The sequence below is a fragment of the Bombina bombina genome, chromosome 5 (assembly GCF_027579735.1).
Source record: "Bombina bombina isolate aBomBom1 chromosome 5, aBomBom1.pri, whole genome shotgun sequence".
NCBI classification, from domain to species: Eukaryota; Metazoa; Chordata; class Amphibia; order Anura; family Bombinatoridae; genus Bombina; species Bombina bombina.
In genome coordinates this window covers 742,579,360-742,592,131 of record NC_069503.1, presented here as the reverse complement: position 1 = coordinate 742,592,131, position 12,772 = coordinate 742,579,360, and positions in this window count along the sequence as shown.

Here is a 12,772-nt window from a genome sequence, read left to right as displayed (position 1 = left end):
TTACTCTAGCCTATACTTAGCATATAAATAACCTGCTATACTATACTGACCACCTCCCCCCCCCCCCCACTATATAATATGCCTCTTAGCTTAAGAGGACTATCTAGGCGTTTTTTCTATCTAATACCGCAAACGTACACTACTTCTCTATTTGTAGCTTTTCATTTTACCACTAAGTTTACTTTATTTCTCCTAGTTGGGACAGCATAAATGATTAGCCTTCTTTACAAAGTGAGTTAACAATAGCTTTTCATTTTACCACTGAGTTAACTTTATTTCTCCCAGTTGAGACAGCAAAAATGATTAGCCTTCTTTACAAATTGAGTTAAAAGAACAAAGCAAAAAAAAAGAAAAATCAGAGGTTTTTCAATAAGGACCCATAAGTGGTCCTCTTTAATTCATTATTACCTACTCTATATTCTGTTTATGGTAACTCCATGTGGCCCAACAGTGGTTGTGTACATCATATAGTAGGTGTTCAGTTAATATGGAACTTATCGTATACTATGTGAAAGTAATTTGTCAGTCAATTATTCTGTTTATTTACTTGGCATATGTTAGCAGTTTACTATGTATTAATCTTTGTTTCTCATGGTGTGTATCGGCAATTACTAATTGTTTGTCTTGACAAAAAAACCTCAATAAAAATATTTAAAAAAAAAATAATTCTATAAGTATTTCTGTTACCCCTGATTTTATTTCTCCAAAGTTATGGTTTTGTCCTTAAAGGGACATTAAACCCAAAATTTTATTTCATGATTCAGACAGAGAATACAAATTTAAACAACATTCAAATTGACTTCTATTATCTAATTTGCTTCATTCTTTAGATATCCTTTGTTAAATAAATAGCAATGCACATGGGTCAGCCAATTACACAAGGCATCTATGTGCAGCCACCAATCAGCAGCACCTGAGCCTATCTAGATATGCTTTTCAGGAAAGATTATCAAGAGATAAAAGCAAATGAGATAATAGAAGTAAATTAGAAAGTTGTTTAACATTGTATTCTCTATATAAATCATGAACGTAAACTTTGGTTTTAATGTCCCTTTAAGGCAAAGCTTTATAAATATAGCCATTGTAAGATATTTCACTCACAGTGGGGCATACAATACATAAGGTAATACAAATGACAAATGTTTTATGTTGATTGTATGGCAGATATTAGAAGTATGTATACGTCTAAAAATGGAATAAAGTTAGGAGTTAGGAGATCAGACTATCTATCCAAGCTAATACACATATTTGTGGTTTACGCTTCCCAATAATAATTCATAGACCAACATGAACCATTTAATTTCATGCATTATATACTCTGCTGATAATTAAATAATAAGGAATTGTAAACACATTAATTTCTCAAAATATTATAGTATACTGTCCCTTTAAGAGAATGCACTGAATCATTTAAAAGCTCCATCAGGATGGAGATAAGTGGACATTTTACAAACATGGTTCTCACACAGGTCAAATGTATATTCATATAACAGGATTGAATATGCAATAATTAGTAGTGTATTAAAGTAAATATCTTTTGGGTTTACTGTCCCTTTTATATGTATATAAAACCATATATTTAAATATATTTTTCATATTCACACTTGACTGCATATTTAAAAAAATAAACTTAGTTTTAGTTTAGAGCTTGTGATGGCTATTTCATTTTTATTGAAAAATAAAATAATCTAATATTTCATGATTCAGATAGAGCAGATTTGAATCTAAAATAAAAATGGACTTTAATAATCACATATGGTTTATTCTCATGTTATCCTAAGTTTGCACAAACAAGATGCATAGGCTTATGATCAGCAAAGCATTACTGTGAAATATCTACTTATTTGTGGGTGGGCAACAATGCATATTTACAATGTTTAGACAGATGTCTTTAGATAAATCAGCTCATTAAAGGGACATTAATCCAAAAACATTTCTTTCCTGATTCCTATAGAAAATATAATTTTAAACATTCAAATGTACTTATATTATCTAATTACCTTCATTCTTTTGATATACTTTCCTTTAAAACCATATCTAGATATGCTCAGTAGCTGCTGATTGGTGTCTGCACAGAGATGCCTTGTGTTATTGGCTCAACCATGTGCATTGAATTTCTTCTGCAAAGGATATCTAAAGAATTAAGCTAAATAGATAGAGTTAGATTTGAATGTTGTTAAAAACTGTATTCTCTATCTGGATCATGAAAGAAAATATTTGGGTGTAATGTCCCTTTAAAAATAAAGAGGCCATTGCCAAAATAAATATATGTGAGTAGTTCAGACCAATACAAGCTCGATTTTAATTTAATAATAATGAACAAACGTTGATTTTAAAATTAGAATGAAAAAACATTTTAATCCAAATTACATCCATTATAAATAAAATTACGCATTTCACCATTTTAGAAATATACGGCTAGATTACGAGTTGTGCGTTAGGCTTAAAAAGCAGCATTGGCTGGTCCTAACGCTGCTTTTTAATGCCCGCTGGTATTACGAGTCTTGCAGGTACAGGTGTACCGCTCACTTTTTTGGCCAGACTTGTAAATACCGCAACCCCTATTAACCCCTAAACCGAGGCCCTCCCCACATCACACTAAAATAAAAATTTAACCCCCAATCTGCCGAACCGGACATCGCCGACACTATAATAAATATATTAACCCCTAAACCACCGCACTCCCGCATTGCAAACACTAGTTTAATATTATTAACCCCTAATCTGCCATCCCTAACATCGCTGACACCTACCTACATTTATTAACCCCTAATCTGTCGCCCCCAATGTCGCCGCCACTATATTAAAGTTATTAACCCCTAAATCTAAGTCTAACCCTAACCCTAACACCCCCTAACTTAAATATAATTTAAATAAATCTAAATAAATATAACTATCATTAACTAAATTATTCCTATTTAAAACTAAATACTTACCTATAAAATAAACCCTAAAATAGCCACAATATAACTAATAGTTACATTGTAGCTAGCTTAGAGTTTATTTTTATTTTACACGTAAGTTTGTATTTATTTTAACTAGGTAGAATAGTTACTAAATAGTTATTAACTATTTAATAACTACCTAGTTAAAATAAAGACAAAATTACCTGTAAAATAAAACCTAACCTAAATTACACTAACACCTAACACTACACTATAATAAAATTAATTACACCTAATCTAATCCCCCTAACAAAATAAAAAGCCCCCCCAAAATAAAAAAGCCCTACCCTGCACTAAATTACAAATAGCCCTTAAAAGGGCCCTTTGCAGGGCATTGCCCCAAAGTAATCAGCTCTTTTACCTGTAAAAAAATTACAAATCTCCCCCAACATTAAAACCCACCACCCACACAACCAACCCTACACTAAAACCCACCCAATACCCCCTTAAAAAAAACTAACCCCTTGAAAATCACCTTACCGGGAGAAGTCTTCATCCAACTGGGCCAAAGTCCTCAACGAAGCCAGGAGAAGTCTTCATCCAAGCCGGGTGAAGTCGTCCTCCAGACGGGCAGAAGTTTTCATCTAGATGGCATCTTCTATCTTCATCCATCCGGCGCGGAGCGGGTCCATCTTCAAGACATCCGGCGCGGAGCATCCTCTTCCAACGAAGTCTTCTTACTAAATGACGGTTCCTTTAAGTGACGTCATCCAAGATGGCGTCCCTTCAATTTCGATTGGCTGATAGAATTCTATCAGCCAATCGGAATTAAGGTAGAAAAAATCCTATTGGTTAGTGTTAGATTTTTTTAAGGGGGTATTGGGTGGGTTTTAGAGTAGGGTTGGTTATGTGGGTGGTGGGTTTTAATGTTGGGGGGGATTTGTAATTTTTTTTACAGGTAAAAGAGCTGATTACTTTGGGGCAATGCCCCGCAAAAGGCCCTTTTAAGGGCTATTTGTAATTTAGTGTAGGGTAGGGCTTTTTTTATTTTGGGGGGGCTTTTTTTATTTTGTTAGGGGGATTAGATCAGGTGTAATTAGTTTAAAAATCTTGTAATTTGTTTATTATTTTCTGTAATTTAGTGTTTTGTTTTTTTTGTACTTTAGCTAATTTTTTCTAATTGTATTTAATTTACGGAATTCATTTATTTATAGTATAGTGTTAGGTGTTAGTGTAATTTAGGAAAGGTTTTATTTTACAGGTAAATTTGTCTTTATTTTAGCTAGGTAGTTTATTAAATAGTTAATAACTATTTAGTAACTATTCTACCTAGTTAAAATAAATACAAACTTGCCTGTAAAATAAAAATAAAACCTAAGCTAGCTACAATGTAACTATTAGTTTATTTTATAGGTAAGTATTTAGTTTTAAATAGGAATAATTTAGTTAATTATAGTAATTTTATTTAGATTTATTTAAATTATATTTAAATTAGTGGGGGTTAGGGTTAGACTTATGTTTAGGGGTTAATACATTTAGAATAGTGGCGGGGCGACATTGGGGGTAGCAGATTAGGGTTTAATAAATGTAGGTAGGTGGCGGCGATGTTAGGGATGGCAGATTAGGGGTTAATAATATTTAACTAAGGTTTGCGATGCAGGATCACGGCGGTTTAGGGGTTAATATCTTTATTATAGTGGTGGCGACGTTGGGGGCTGCAGATTATGGGTTAATAAGTGTAGGTAGGTTGCGGCAACATTGGGGGCAGCAGATTAGGGGTTAATAAATAGTATGTAGGTGTCGGCGATGTTGGGGACAGCAGATTAGGGGTTTCATAAGTATAATGTAGGTGGCGGTGGTGTCCGGAGCGGCAGATTAGGGGTAATAATATAATGTAGGTGTTGGCGATGTTGGGGGCGGCAGATTAGGGGTTAATACGTGTAAGATTAGGGGTGTTTAGACTCGGGGTTCATGTTAGGGTGTTAGGTGTAAACATAAATTTTATTTCGCCACAGGAATCAATGGGGCTGCGTTAGGGTGTTTTACGCTGCTTTATTGCAGGTGTTAGACTTTTTTTCAGCCGGCTCTCCCCGTTGATTCCTATGGGGAAATTGTGCACAAGCACGTTACACCAACTCACCGCTAACGTAAGCAGCGCTGGTATTGGAGTGCGGTAATGAGCAAAATTTTGCTCAACGCTCACTTCTGGTCTGATTTGTAAAAACCCGTAATACCAGCTCTGTATGTAAGTGAGCGGTGAGCATAAACTGCTCGTTAGCACCGCACAGCCTCTAACACAAAACTCGTAATCTATGTGATAGCGTGGTAAACGTATCTTGCAACACGAGATTCGCATCTTTAAAAATTATATTCTAATTTCACCCACTAGATTACAATCAATGTGCATTTTTGGTATAGTAAATACATTTAATCGAGCAATGTCAATACTTCACAATGAGTCACAATATTTCTTTAATAAACAATGAATACATACAATGATTACTTTTTAGAATAAAATATATATTTATTAAATAACATGATCAATATTAAACATCGAAATGTGTAAAACATTTACTGATGTGACTGGATTATATTTACTATCATGAGTAAAAATTAAATCGAGTTCAAATGTAAACAATATATTAAGATTTAACGGATTATGTATATTATATATGCATCACACATATACGCATAACAGTCTCATGAATAACAAATAAGTCTACATGCCAAATGTAGTAACAGAACCCCCAGGAGGTAAGTGTATGGAAGTTACAAAGATATGAATCCATGAAACATTAAGGAACGGCCAATCAGAGTTCATCATACAAACAAATCTTGAGTCAGTATGGCCTCACAGACATGATAACAAAATTTCAATATTTTATGCAATCAGATGTACAGATACCATCTCCCATGGTGCATATCATGTTTACTTCACCATATAAAAGTCCATTACACGTTGCCATTTTTGTCAGTTCTCTAATGCCTGCTGGTATATATATATATATATATATATATATATATTATTTATTATATAATCAACTCAGCAGGCATGACGTCTCCCAGGTTCACATGGGGCGAAAGTGCTGCACTGGTCAACACAGTCGAGGAGTTTTATCCACAGCTGTTTGGGAATAGAAGAAGTCGACAAAGCCAAAAAAGGGCAAATCATGCGGAGATTCGGGGATATGAGGTTGCGGCTTCGCAAAAAAGTCTGCCTCATGAAGGAGTGGGTAAAAGCCCATCAGAGGGATGGAAAGCAGGATCCACCCCCACGGAAACTTTTCCTGCAAGCTCATGAGGAGACTTTATGCACCCTCCTCAATCCTCGTTTCCCACACAGATTTGCTTCCGCACGCTCCTCGACTTATTCTCAATCCCCAGCTGCTGGCTCTGACACGCAAGACCCGGAGCCCAGTGCATCAGCTTCTCCAATCGGTGACCTGGGAGAAGGAAGTAGAGAGGCTGAACCAGGTAAATATTAGACTTCATATAATATATTAATATTTGAGTATATATTTAAGCAATGTGTATATAGTCATATATTCAACCTATATAGATCTCCCAACACACGCTACATATGATGTTTAGATATTTCGATTTGTCACACATGAAATAGGAATGATGTTTCTTGCGCTCTCCAGAATATGCGTCACAGAGCTAAAATGGAATTGCGCATCCGTGAAATCCCTATCATCTGCCATTTCATACATTGAATCTTGAATCATACAAAAGTTATAAATATTAATTGGTATCATTTAATCTTTACAAATATATGATTGGAATATCGTAATACACCCAATTGCAAATATATTTGAAGTCTTTAGAAATTATACTGATCACACTACTATATCCAAATCAATTCTGAATCACGGATGCGCAATTACGCTTTTAATAATTGCGCAATGATCACGAAAGATATGAGAGGCACAGCGACATGAACATGTGTTTGCTGTAACAGTGGCATTACTTTAGACATGTTGGTCAAATGTATACGTTAATTAGTATATATGTGAAGAATACAGTATCCGTATTTACAATCTTCTACTTTAGAAAAGCTATACTAGCAATATCAAAATAAAAATTGAACAATGTCTAACAATTGATGACAATGCAAGAAGACAAAAAATGACTTAAAGCGACAGTCAACAACATAAAAGATTGTAAATAAGAATACATGATCTCTTTATTTACAAATTAATTTTGAAAACAATTAACTCACGTGAATACAAATATTATTTTACTTTGTCAATTTGTTCGTGTCCATGGCCTGATTTGTATTAATGATATCCAATCCTGATTGAATCTTTTACAGATATGGATGTTGGTGCTGGAACCTTGAGTCTGTGTTCGTCAGAGTATAGCATGTCTCATTATAATTTACCTTAGTCTTACAAACTTGGACATAACATTACCTAATCCATTCATATTGATCTATATTAATATGGATACTCTAATTCAAATTTCTTGTTATTTTAAAATAGGAATCACGAATAAGAGTTGGGATTCCATTGTAATACAAATCTCAATTTATGAGTATTTAAAGATATTCCTTTGATTCTTGGTATCTTCATTTTAATGTAATCTTAGGGTCATGGCCATTTGTATTCTGCCCCTGGGTAGTGTTTGACAGTTGTTGGCTACATTTCTCTATTTTTGCAGATGATACTGTTAAGTAAGGTCATTAGGTCAGCGCAGGATGAACTTTCATTACAAAGGGACCTGCATAAATTAGAAGTATGGGCAGGTAAATGGAAAATGAGATTTAATACGGGAAAATTCAAGGTTCTATATTTTGGAAGTAAAAATAAGCAGGCAACGTATTATTTTAATGGGACAAGACTTGGCCAAACACAGGAGGAAAGGGATTTGGGGGTAGCAATAGATAACAAGCTAAAGATGGGTGCACAATGCAGGGCAGCGGCTTCAAAGACTAATAAGATACTAGCATGTATTAAAGAGGCATTGATTCAAGGGAGGAAAGCATAATTCTGTCACTATATAAAGCCCTGATAAGACCTCATCTTAAGTATGGAGTGCAGTTCTGGGGACCGATCGTAAAAAAAGAAATTGCAGAACTAGAAAAAGTTCAGAGAAGGGCCACAAAGCTAATACAGGGATTGGAGAATTTAAGCTATGAGGAGAGGCTAGCCTGGGTGTGTTTTCTTTAGAAAAAAGGTGCTTAAGAGGTGACATGATTACTTTATATAAATATATTCAAGGCCCATATACAGAGATGGCAGAGGCTCTGTTGATTCCAAGAAAATTGTTTGTGACCAGAGGTCACAATTAAAGGTTGGAGGAAAGGAGATTTAATCTCCTGCAACAGAAACGTTTTTTTTACTGTAAAAGCATTAAAATTGTGGAACTCATTACCAAATTTTTTGGATACATTTCTGTCTATAAACAAAATTAATGGATATGATTGCTAGTATTAAATGGGTCACCTTTTAGTGGGATTATTTAAGCTTAACTGGAGCTTTTTGTATATATTTTAGATTTGCATAGGTTGAACACTATGGACTTCGGTCTTTTTTCAACCTCATCTACGATGTTACTATGTTATATTGAAGGTGTCTTTTTCATAAATATTCTGATCATGATTCTGATGAAGCAGCATTCCATTTGAATAAAACTTATAATGTACTCCTCTGATGATATATATTATTAGTTTAATATTAAGATCTCAAAGCTTCTTAGTCTACACCTTTGTGCTTCAGAACATGGCTAGCACATGTTTATATTTAGTATAAATTTAGACAACAATAATCAAGTGATACACACATAAGAACTCTTAAATGCTCCATGTACTCTGCTTCTGTAAATATTTTAAAAATACAGACACTTAAATTTAATTATTACTCATTGGTTATTATAATTCTTATTTAATTTGCATGCTCCATCAAAATGATGTAATTCCTAACTTTGGTACTATGATGTGTGTCCTTGAGTACCATTAACACAGTAAAATATATGCTTTAAACGTGTACACAACATATTATGTTTTACAGAGATTGATGTAACATGTGCAATGGAGGAGGAAGTGGCTCCCTTGGAGTCTGATGGTAGTCAAATATTTATAACACGCATATAATGTAGGTTGACCATATTGCCGCTTTAAAAGGGGACACATATGAAAAATACATAGGTCAGGGCTGTTTTCAAGGCTGTTTAAAGAAATGTTTTGTATAAGAACCCTGACCTATGTATTTTTAATATGTGTCCATTTTTAAAGCGGGAATATGGTCACCCTAATATAATGTGTATTGTTTCTAAATCATACTATTGACGAAAAATAAAGTTTACAGCTTGGTACCTTTAACATATATTATTCAATTCTTTTCAAATACACTACTGCCCCACTTTCTGTATCATGCAGCATGAACATATGTTTTATTTTTTTTATCAAATTTATTTATGATTTGTCATTAATTACATCATGATGTCACATGCATATTACATGCAAAATCCCAATAATCATCTTCTGATTGTACAGACAGTCATTGCTATTCATCTGAATGCCTAGATGCAGACCATTTTATTATGTCATCATTGTTTTGAACTTCTAAGCCACTTCTAAGTACACATAAAACATAATCGTGTTAAAATTCCTAGATTTAATTTCATGATGTATGATATGTAAATGGATTTTAAAAAGATTTATGTGTAGACTGTCCATTTCAATCAAACAAACATTAATATTCCTCAAAACTAAAGCATGCATTTCTGAATGTGTCTATTAATATTGGGATGACATACATTTAATCCTAATGTAAAAGTGAGATTCACAAAAAATACTCTGAAAATGTAATGTCAGATAGATAAAATTATATTCTTAATATTTAATATGAACGGCAGTATCTTTTGTGTATATATTCTGATAGTAATTGATTGAACCATCAAGCTTCAAATGATTAAATTTAAAATTACAAAGGCAATCACCAAAATATATATGTAAATCAGTGTTTACCTGGTTTCAAAGGCTAGGTGGAGTGGTCATTTAGATTTCATAATATTACACACTCCTATATTATTCAATTGTTGGATTTTAAAAAAATCAATCCACGGGCATGTGTCTAAAAGAACTCTATTGCATTTCAATCTCAAATGCATACATGCATACCAAAATAGTATTTAAAAGATAAATATATTATAAAATCATAAAAATTAGCACATAATGTTGACTTTGAAAAATATGATTTGTAATGTATTTATAAAATGTTACATGAAAAATAACAGTGAACATTCAGAGTTTAAAGGATCAATCTTCTTATTAATTATATTTGATTCAAATCAATCAATAACTTAAAGCATAGTCATTATTGTAATTTTGTCTAAATATTTTATGAGAACAAGAATCCAGATTTTAAATAATGTTGGATCTTGATTTCTTTCAAGATAATAATATATTTTTATATCATATATGTATTTATAGAATTATTTTATATATTTCTGATGGACCTTCCACTTCTGGGAATCAGCCTCCCCTCGCCCCACCTAGAAGCCCCCCCCCTGCCTCTTCCTAGCCAGAATCCACTCCCCGCCCTTCCCAAACTGAACCTGCTCCTGGCCCTTCCCGTTCTTACTCCTGTCCCTCCAAAAAAAAGATTTATTGCCCCCACTGTCCACTCTCCCCATTTGGCCCTCCTTTCTTCTCCCTCACCTGCACAGCCACCAACTCCCCAGGCCCCTGACTCCCCAGCTGTGCAGGCTCCACCGGAGCAGCAACCCAGTCCCCCACCTCGCCCCATCCCTCCCCATCAACACCTTTACCCTAATCCCAATCCCCACCTTCATTGTCCTGGGTGTCGGATTGTCCTTCCCAGCCACCGATGTAAGTATCATTACGAATCAACATTAGAACATACATTCTTAAAGGGACATTATACTAATCTAATTATACATAAATTGAATTTGATTTGAAAATGTTTTTTTATAAACCTTTTCTTTATTTGATTAATGTAGATGTTTATGATCTTCAGTTTTGGAAATCAACATCCATATTTTCTAATATCTAAATGATATTGCTAAGATGTTGGATATCTATTATGTATATATGCCAATATTTTGGATTTGGTATCACAACCCTTTTCACAGTGTGTCATAAACCAAAGAAATATATTTTTAAAGATTGATAGGATTTTGATTTGTCTTAATATCTTAATGGTTTATCTCTGAAGAACATATTTCATGTGTAAATCTTCTATATAGCATATTTAATTATAATAATGATTTGTATTTTAATTATTACAATGTCTCTTTGCTCTCTTTTTATTATATTCTGTAATTATTATTAATTTGTATTATTTATTTTTTGTTTAGGTTGTGACTCGACATGGTTAATGCTAGAGGCTCTAGCGCGTATTGAGCAGACCATGCTGAGTTCCAATCAGTTGCTGGGAAGGATGCATGAGACCATGCGTATCTGGCTGTGGCTTCATCGCTTGACTCTAGAACGAATAATGCATTTAGAGGCATTGCATGAAACTGCAGCTGGAGATGCGCAGGGCGATGAAGGTGTTGCTGATGCGCCATAAGTGGAGGATCCGGAGATGGCCCGGGGGAGAACAAATAAATCCTCCATCCACATGTTGTTATTTTTTTATTTAATATGTTGCCAATTGGCCTATTTTGTGTTTCTTGTTGTGCCTGGTGCACTATTTCACCTTGTCAGATTTTAATTAAGGGGCCATGTTGGCCTTTGTTTGCCCTTGTCAACTCCCTCTAAGGACTGTGATGCACTATGTCACTGTCAGGGTGCCAGGAATCAGACAGAGACGAGAAGTGCAAAAATAATCACACCTTTATTAATAGCAAAAAATAATAAAAGGTCCACAAGTCAAATAACAAGCCAGGAGTCAAAACCAGAGCTGGTAGTCAGACGAGCCGATTCAGGAGCCAAAGCGAATAGTCAGACAAGCCGGAATCAGGAACAAGGAAAACAGCAGAGTCAGGAACAAGCCAGGGATCAGGAACTAGGAAGGACGTCAGGCAGCCAGGTAATACACAGGAACTCTCACAAACAGGTCTGAGACAATGCAAAGGCAAAGCATACTGAACAGAGGCCCTTTAAATAAGTGATGACATCACAATTCTGAGACTTCATCCTGTCCCTCCAAGGACTGTGATGCACTATGTCACCTTGTCAGACGGCTCCAATGGGGCAGTGTTGGCCTTTGTTTTGCCTTGTCAACTACCTCCAAGGACTGTGATGAACTATGTCACCTTGTCAGATGGCTCCAATGGGGCTGTGTTGGTCTTTGTTTTGCCTTGTCAACTCCCTCCAAGGACTGTGATGCACTATGTCACCTTATCAGGTGGCTCCAATTGGGCTGTGTTGGCCTTTGTTTTGCCTTGTCAACTCCCTCCAAGGACTGTGATGCACTATGTCACCTTGTCAGATGGCTCCAATGGGGCTGTGTTGGCCTTTGTTTGCCCTTGTCAACTCCCTCCAAGGACTGTGATGCACTATGTCACCTTGTCAGATGGCTCCAATGGGGCTGATTTCTCATTATGACTTGTTTTAAAATGATCTTATTTCTTTATGTTTTATGACATTCCAATATCATATTTATCATAATAAAAAGAATGTCATTAATATGTTATTTTTCTTCTTTATTTATTGAAGTCATTTATTATCAAATATATTTTATGTTGTTAATCCTTAAAGGGACATGAAACCAAAAAATGTTCTTTCATGATTCAGATATATAATACAATTTTTATAAACTTTCATATTTACATCTAATATTAAATTTGCTTCATTTTCTTGATATAATTTGCTGAAAGGTTTATCTTTGCAAGATCATGGGTAGCAGAGAACCTAGTTTCGATATGTTGATTGTTGGTTGCATATATATATTGGTTGTTATTGGCTCATCCATGTG